Below are 8,330 nucleotides of genomic sequence, written 5' to 3'. Positions count from 1 at the left end.
GGACGTTTCACTATGATCACATGGAACAAAGAAACCGCCTTCAAAGCAGCTACTTTTACTGGTGGTTTTCAGTCTTAATCTTAAAACTAGAGTCGTATTAAAATCCAGTAAAAGTTAGAGTCTGGTAGAGAAGAGCTGCAAAGAGTTCATCCTATGACCTGGATGACTGATTAACTGCATGGACACATGAGCGTGGTTGATCGTGATCATTTCAATGACTAACATGCGTTCTACATTCAGGCTGCGATGCCGCTCTCACTACCATTATTCATCATCTCTCTGTGAGACTTTCCCTGGTTTCTGTCAGCCTGCCTATTTCACGTCTCTTAACCACCAAACTAACAAACAAAACAAACTGCTTTGTGTTTCAGACTCGAACACCAAGTGCAGAGCAGGCATCTAAAGACAATGTTCACATACGGTTTGATCCCGTTTCAGGTGAGGAGAATGCATTTATTTTCAGATTTTTTATCTTTTTATCTTTTTGCACACTCGTATCAGAAAAATTCAAATAAATTCTCAACAAGCTTAACAAACCTTTTCTTTCTCCCCTCACTTTCTATCCTTCTCACACTTTCACCTTTCAGACTTGTCAGAAAATGGGACGGTGAAGTTCACTGAAGTTTTCAGCAGCAACATGATGAGTCTGGCCGGGGAGAACAAAGACCAGATCCACGTCAACTGCACTGGACCCTACGTTCTGTACATGTACCTGTGCTACAAGGACAAGGACGAGATTGAAGCCAGCGGGCTGCTGCAGCTGCGGGTGGTGGGGAGAAAAGCTCCCGTCAGCTCCTTCACCCTGGACGCCTCCCACGAGGTCTGCAGGGGGCTCCACAGCATCGCCTACCTCAGGGACAAGGAGACGCTCAGTCTGCAGTTGAACTGCACTGCTGGTTTCAAGATTAAGACTGTGACCGTGGGCCTGAGCTACATGCTGGGGAGCCAGTGTCAATTCTTTTGAGGGCAGATGAAAGACACGAAGATCAGAGCTGACTGGATCGGAGGAGAACTTGTGAGAACAGACACTCTAAGCAGGACTCACCCCGACGGCACGACGTGTGTGGTGTTTCCTCGATAGAGGGAGCTCTGCTCCTGGTAGTTTGACCGCCGGCAGGAAATCTCAACAACTCGTGCATGTCCCCCCGGGCGAGAGCGAGTCATGTGATGTTGTTGGTGGCGATTCACAAAATAACTGAACCACCCTTTAAAAATAACTCCCTTTTTGTTTTTGCTGAATTCCAAAATGTGGCTTCTGTTCTTGAACTGTTTTGATTTAGGCTGCAGGATTACTTTCCCCCTTTTGATTAATTTATTATTTTCCTCTATTAATCAGTGAATCGTCTGGTTTGTAAAACCTCAGATAATAGTGAAATATGCTAAATATAGACTATAATGTAAAACAAGAGCAAACAGCATCGTCACAAAAAAAAGAAATGCTGGAACCATTCACTGTTTTCGTGTAACAGATAATTTAAATGTTCAATAATGATCTAAACAGTTTGTAATACTTCTGACTACAGTCATGATCCGTGTCTCTTTTAAAAGGTAACTCCTTGAAGTTTACTCCCAAAAGGTCCGAGCGGTACCAAACCACATTTATAGAGGCACCTTTTGTAAGCGCCCCTGCTACAAAATGAACTGTATCGCAGTGTCATTGGGATGAAGCGGTTAACACAGATAAGGTGTTAAGAAGCGGTTTTGCACTCCTCAGGTGCCTTCTAGATTTAATATATGTATATACAGCTAATCAGTTTACTTTATTTGCGTGGTACCTAATGAATGTATGATGTTATTGGTGCATTTATTGTCCGGTGAAGCATCCAATCTGAGTCTCATAGACGTTCTGTGTGCTGTGCGGCTACCAAACCGTTTGTGTTGAACTGGCTCGGATCACCAGACCGGTGCGGTTCCCCACAACAATGAGTCTCACTGACGCGTCTACCGTCGAATCACCGTTTGTTCTTCTTCTCGGTGATCTACATGCTAACGAACATGGCCTGTTTTTAATCTCGGTGAGAGTAGAGCTGGAGTTCCTGGAAAGTTAAACACATGTCAGACAGGTTTGATGCTGCAGTCGCACGGACACGCAGACAGCTCAGGGTAATGACCAGATGATCAACTGCATCTGCACGCACAGTGCTCCATGTAATGTTTGTGACATGTATGTGTGTGTCTCTAATGATTATTGTACTTGTGTTGTTGAAGATTCCTTGTATATACGGTATTAGTGAAACTATTATATTTTCAGTGAAAAGCTATGTTGTAATAATGATGAATAATACTTTTTAAGTAAGCTGTAAGGTACATTGTACTCTTGATACTCATAATATAGGCGGGTTTACCATCTTGGCTGAGCTATAAACGACGTCATGTTTCACATTATTGTTGTTTAAAATGGTTGTTTTGATCCCCACTATATCATAAATAAAATATTTTATCAGAGATCATGTGTTGAAAAGGAGGAACTTATTGATTTTTCAAAAAAAACTAACAAAAGATCAATATCGGTGGAATGGCTTTCATGTGAAATGGTGATGTGATATGAGGATGCCACTGTTTAATTAATCCAGTGGAGACACTGTGTCGTTACCTGATGTCGGCATTTGGCACTGATCACCTGTTGGGATGAAACTTGAATATATAATAAACAGAGTTCCCCTTTGGCAATAAGCTTCTCTTCTTTGTTCTCGCTCCCCCGCTCTCTCTGGCTGTCATGAGAGTCAGCAGTTTCATCATCATTACCTGGCCCGATAAAAACATTGTTTAACCAAAAGTGAAAGTGAACTGAAGAAGGAGCCCTCTCACGTCACACAATGACCTGACGTCAGTCAGTTTGCACATGTTGCACCCTTAAAATGAACTGTCCAACAACACATCCATCTTCCTTTTGCAACTTTTATTCACAGACCCCACGGTTAAGCACAAGCACATGTTGCCTTCAGCCTGCATCATCATCAACATCACGTTCTCTAAAAACTCTCTTAAAGCGACAGCGCTTTCTTCTAAAGGGTCAGTACACCAACTTTCTTCCCTTTTCAGTTAGCAAGCATACAGTTAGGTAATTAACTACTGAAGTAATACAAATATGAATGAACTTAAACACATATTTAAAGTTAATTATTTTACATAGACACACTGATAGTAAATTAGCAAGAAATATAAAATGACATATTTCAGTGCGCTACACACTTCCACAGCTGGAGGGCTTAAGAGTTTACGGTTGGTTTTCCCCATGTGTTTAATGAATTATTTAATTGTTACGGAGGTGTTTGACGAGCTTAATCACCAGCTTGCCGTTATTTAGTTTGTCTCCTTTCATTTCTAATAATAGAACAACGGCAATATTTCCACTGAGAGCGTGTTCAGGCACAGCAGGCTTTTCAGGATGTGTGTGGAAAATTTTCTCCAAGACATGCAACAGTTTGATAGTGTTCTAAGGAACAAGGATGGGTTTATATCTGTTGAGAGCTGAGACATAAGCATGTTACAACAGCTATATTTACTACCCCAGGTGTGTAGGTGTGAGTACAAAAGCAATATTTGCTTAACACACTGAACTATGACTTTGCATGACATTTTTCTACTATTACTACTTATACTATGACATTGTTTATACTACACTTTGACTTCTTTATGACAATTTCTATGACATACTATACTCTGACTTTGTATTTACATTTTAATAACATACAATACTATGACATTTTTTATACCGTATTATACGATGAAATATAAGGATTCTTTCTAACATACTAAACTATGAATTTTTCCAAAAAGTTCTATGACATACTAAACAATGGCCTAAACAATGGACAATTTTATTACAAACCATACCATGATTTTTTTTGTTTATAACCCTATAATATGACATTTTTTAAATAATATTTTATATAACATTACTATGACTTTTTTACTTGAAATTTCAATAACATACAATACTGTGGCTTTGTGTGACAATTTTATAAAATACTATATTATAACTTGCCATTTTCTAACATACTATTTTGCATCTTTTTATTACATTTTTAGTGACGTATTTTTAAAACATACTATAATATCCCATTTTAATGTATTTAATGTATTTTCCATTAATACTATACTTTTACATTTATATGACTATATACATTTTTTTATTTACTTTACTATGAATATTTTATCACAATTTTATAACATTCTATGCTGTCCCTTTTAATGACATTTTTATGATATACTATATCATGACTAATTTTCTGAAATCTATTAATTTGTAATATACAATTACTTATTTACATATTTTTTTGTGATGTACTATATGAGGACTTTTAATGACTTTTTCAGAAATACTATACTAAGACCTTTTTCAACTGTTTTAGACAAATTAAACTATGACTTTTCTTATGACTTTTTGTATATACTATACAATGACTTTTAATTACTTTTTTCGACATACTATACTATGCTATACTAGACTATTTTTCAACTTACTATACAATTGCTTTTTTGGATATTTGTATGACATTCTATCCAGTGACTTTTAATGATATTCTTATAATTATAAACTGTGAGTTTTTGATAATTTATACCTTGACTCTTCTTTATCATCCTAAATTATGAACTTATTATGACACACTATACGTTGACTTATTTAAGACCTATTTCGACATTGTATATTATGCCTTTCATGACATTGTTCGACATACTACACTATGACTTGTATATGACCTTTTTGACGTACTATATTATGACTTTTTTATTTATTTTTTGGATGTACTATGACTTTTTTCATACTACAATATCGCTTTTTTCAACATACTATACATTGACTTTTTTTGACATACTATACTATGACCTTTTATGACTTTCTTAAAATATGACTTTTTCAATACCACAATTTGACTTTCAAATACAATTTTAAGCAACATACTATTTTACAGGTTTTTTTCAAACTGAGTTTTTTGATGTCTTCAGGTGCTTTGTTTCAAAGCGAGAGCTGTCAAACGATCTTAAATGTGCACTTGATTACCATATACACCATATTGTGCTTAAAGACTGAGGCTAAAGTTACAGGTCTTAGCATGAAGCCAGCTGTCTAATCGATGATACTTGTAGAAGACGTGGAAAAAAAAGCATTGGTTGACTGAACCCATTATGTAATTGTAAAGTGTTATTAAGTAATGCATCGCTGCCCAACACTGGTGATGTGGAGCTCCTCAGCCTTGGAAGTAACGCCAGGTTGCTTCTGAAGTAGGAAGCTAGTTTGCTGGGCATGCTAATAGTTACAGCTATGTCAGAGAAACAATCAGTTTATTCCATTACATCCACCATTGCTCTTTTGTTCTGGGTTTTATAAAAGCTAAACAAAGAGACTCTTGAAAGAGATACGCCCACAGTGAACAATGACCACTACTTTTAGAGCAGACATGAGACACGGTGCTTATAGTGCAAAGCTCAAATTGAACATGTTGTATTAAAGGAAAACTGCTACACCCGGTTGCAACAAACTACATTATCCCTGCTAAATATTGACCCCATGCAAAACAGCAAGGAGCGGCTGGAAAAAAATCAAAAAAAATAAAACATTTCAAATTAAAAGTCATTTTACATATAGTAATTTGTGTCACCAGACACAATAACTATGATTTCAGACACAAATTTAAAACAGTTACTTTTTCTGTCCTTCTGATGGGGACTTTTTATGTTTTTATTACTGCTCATGGATAATGTGATAGCAGGCCATACCCTCTGATAGAGCAACAGAAGCCTCTTTTATGAGACTTGATTTATAGACTCTTCGCAGGTACTGAACTCTGCCTTTATGGTGATACTGCTGCTCCTTTAACCTGTGGCCTGCTACTCTAACAGAGTGATTTCTACACTGTAACCTCAGGAAGTGCAAAGGGCAGAACATAAAAGTTAAAAGATACTCAAGACAGACAGTTGGTTGTGGTTTTGTCTTTGCAAGCAATACTGAATTTTCAAGTGCAAGTCATAATCACGGAAACTTCTGGAGAAAAAAAAGCATTACAAGCTTCACTAATGTGATATTTGCTGAAGGTCTATTGTAGTCAGATGTAACATCATAATTGGAAAGAATCGTGAAACTGAGCTTAGTGTAGCATTACTCTCTCAGCTTGAGTCTTGAGTTCATGCAAACAAGGTGGGTGGCAGACAGGAGGAGGCCTGGCTACACTACTGTATCTGGTGCTTTTAGGGACTCTATAGCAATGTTGGTTGGTTGCCCACCACGGTGGTCGAGACTGAAATATCTCAACAAAAATGAGTTTGATTTATAAATCTAGTCTTTCACGGTCCCCAGAGGATGAATCATACTATTGGTGGTCCTCTAGTTTCCTCCACTGTCACCATGAGGTTATCCAGTGAAATATCTCAACATCTACCAGACGGACTGGCACAACATTTTGTACAAATATTCATGGTTCCCAGATGATGTATCTGGCTTTTTGTGCTATCCACAGCATCAGCAGCAGGTTTCACATTTTTGGTTCTGAGTGAAATGTCTTGACATCTATTGGACTAATTCTTGTGAAATTAGACATTCATGTTCTTTGCGGGATGAATTGTAAAAACTCAAGTGATCTATTTCAATGGGTCCAATGCTTTGGTTCATGACTAAATAGCTGCTAAAGTGATGACATCAGCCTCAACCGTACAGGCCTACTTCTGTGTTTCATGCTACTCAGCAAACACATGTTAGCAGGCTAACACACTAAAGTAAAAATTAAACAGTAAACATCATACCTACTCAGTGTCTGTATGTCAACATTGTCCACATGCTGACATTAGCATTTAGCTCAAAGCACCAAAGAGTCTAATTACACACTCACGAAGCCGCTAGCATCGGCTGTGGACTCTCAGTGTTATGAGGAGAAACTGGTGTACAGGCACCAGCCATCACTGGCAGCATGGAGCACAAGAGGCTCAGAATGAGAGAGAGGATGAGGAATGTCATAAGTTTGGAAAGTTTCCAATACATCAACAGTGTAACTCTCCTCAACTGTCTTTCAAGCGTCGTTAAAAGCTGTCAGGTGGAATTGAGCACGTCCAGAACCACACACCGATTTCTTTTGAACGCATGAAAGTTCTTTGCCGATAATGTTAGAAAGGGATCTTCGATGGGTAAATCCCTGTGGGTTTGAGTATTAACTCTCTGTGGGTTTGAGTAATAACTCTCTGTGGGTTTGAGTAATAACTCTCTGTGGTTTCAGGTTAGCAGTTTCGACTATAACAGGTTTCTCTACAGGTAGAAAAATGAAAGATGATTATATTCTGTAGTTGCACAAAGAACTTAAAAGTGCACTCTGATCGTTGGTGGACCACGCATCTCTGTATTGATATCTGTATTATGGATGCTTACGGTTGATTGTGGTTGGCTGTGGCCTGCCTTTCGATTGAAATAGTGACATTGCTTCCAAATATTTAAGGAGCAGCAATTCATTATTTTGTGCATGGACATATTTTCTTAGGCCTGCAGGCTAGTTGTGTGTTAGCTTACAGTAAAAATGTGGTTCTGTTTTACTGATAATAATGCAGTTCTCAATGTAAAGTTTCCTGATCATATATATATATATATATACAGTATATATATATAGATTATAAATGTAGTATGCACTTTAAAAAAAATGACACTGCTGTCTTTTACAGTTTACAAGTTGTTTTGTTTCCCAAGCATAGTTCTAAATTTAAAATCTCCTACCCTTAACATGAAGTTACCTGTGAACATAAATCCGTATGGTTTAACAGTTGGACTTTTGGATTAAGAGCTCACGTTAAATTCTGCATAGTGCCACACCTCTGTAGGCTTACAGAGAGTCGGCACAAATACAACTGAAGAGGAATGTGTCTGCAACTGTCTGCCCTGTTTTTCTCTCTCTGCCATTAGTTGAAAGAGCAGTTTGTTACATGGAGTTTCCTGAAATGCTATTGTATATTATTTCCATGGCCAAGCTGCAACTATAAAACAATGATTGAAGGGGACTTCTTGAAGAAACAGACGGTATCATTGAAACCTGTAGTACTAGTTATTGTAACTTCTTTAAGGTTTTATTGAGTGTCCAACTAAATGTTTCCCAGCTCATGAATTCACAGTGAGCTTTCTCATGAGGCCGATGTTCTACGACCATGGGAAAATACAAACTGAAACTCTGAAGACAAAGAAACTGAACACACACACAAGTTAGATAAGGCACGCACATGACTAAACTGTGCAAAGACTGACAGATATTTTGTCTATTTTGTGTGTGTGTGTGTCCACTCAAGTCTGAACGTGGGACCTGCTAGCAGATAGGGCCGCAGCCAAGACGGATATAGAACAACGATGATGCAAGAGC

This window comes from Anarhichas minor, unplaced genomic scaffold (assembly GCF_050575085.1).
Source record: "Anarhichas minor isolate MPS153535 unplaced genomic scaffold, ASM5057508v1 ptg000010l, whole genome shotgun sequence".
NCBI lineage: Eukaryota > Metazoa > Chordata > Actinopteri > Perciformes > Anarhichadidae > Anarhichas > Anarhichas minor.
Note: the sequence above shows the minus strand (reverse complement) of the source record.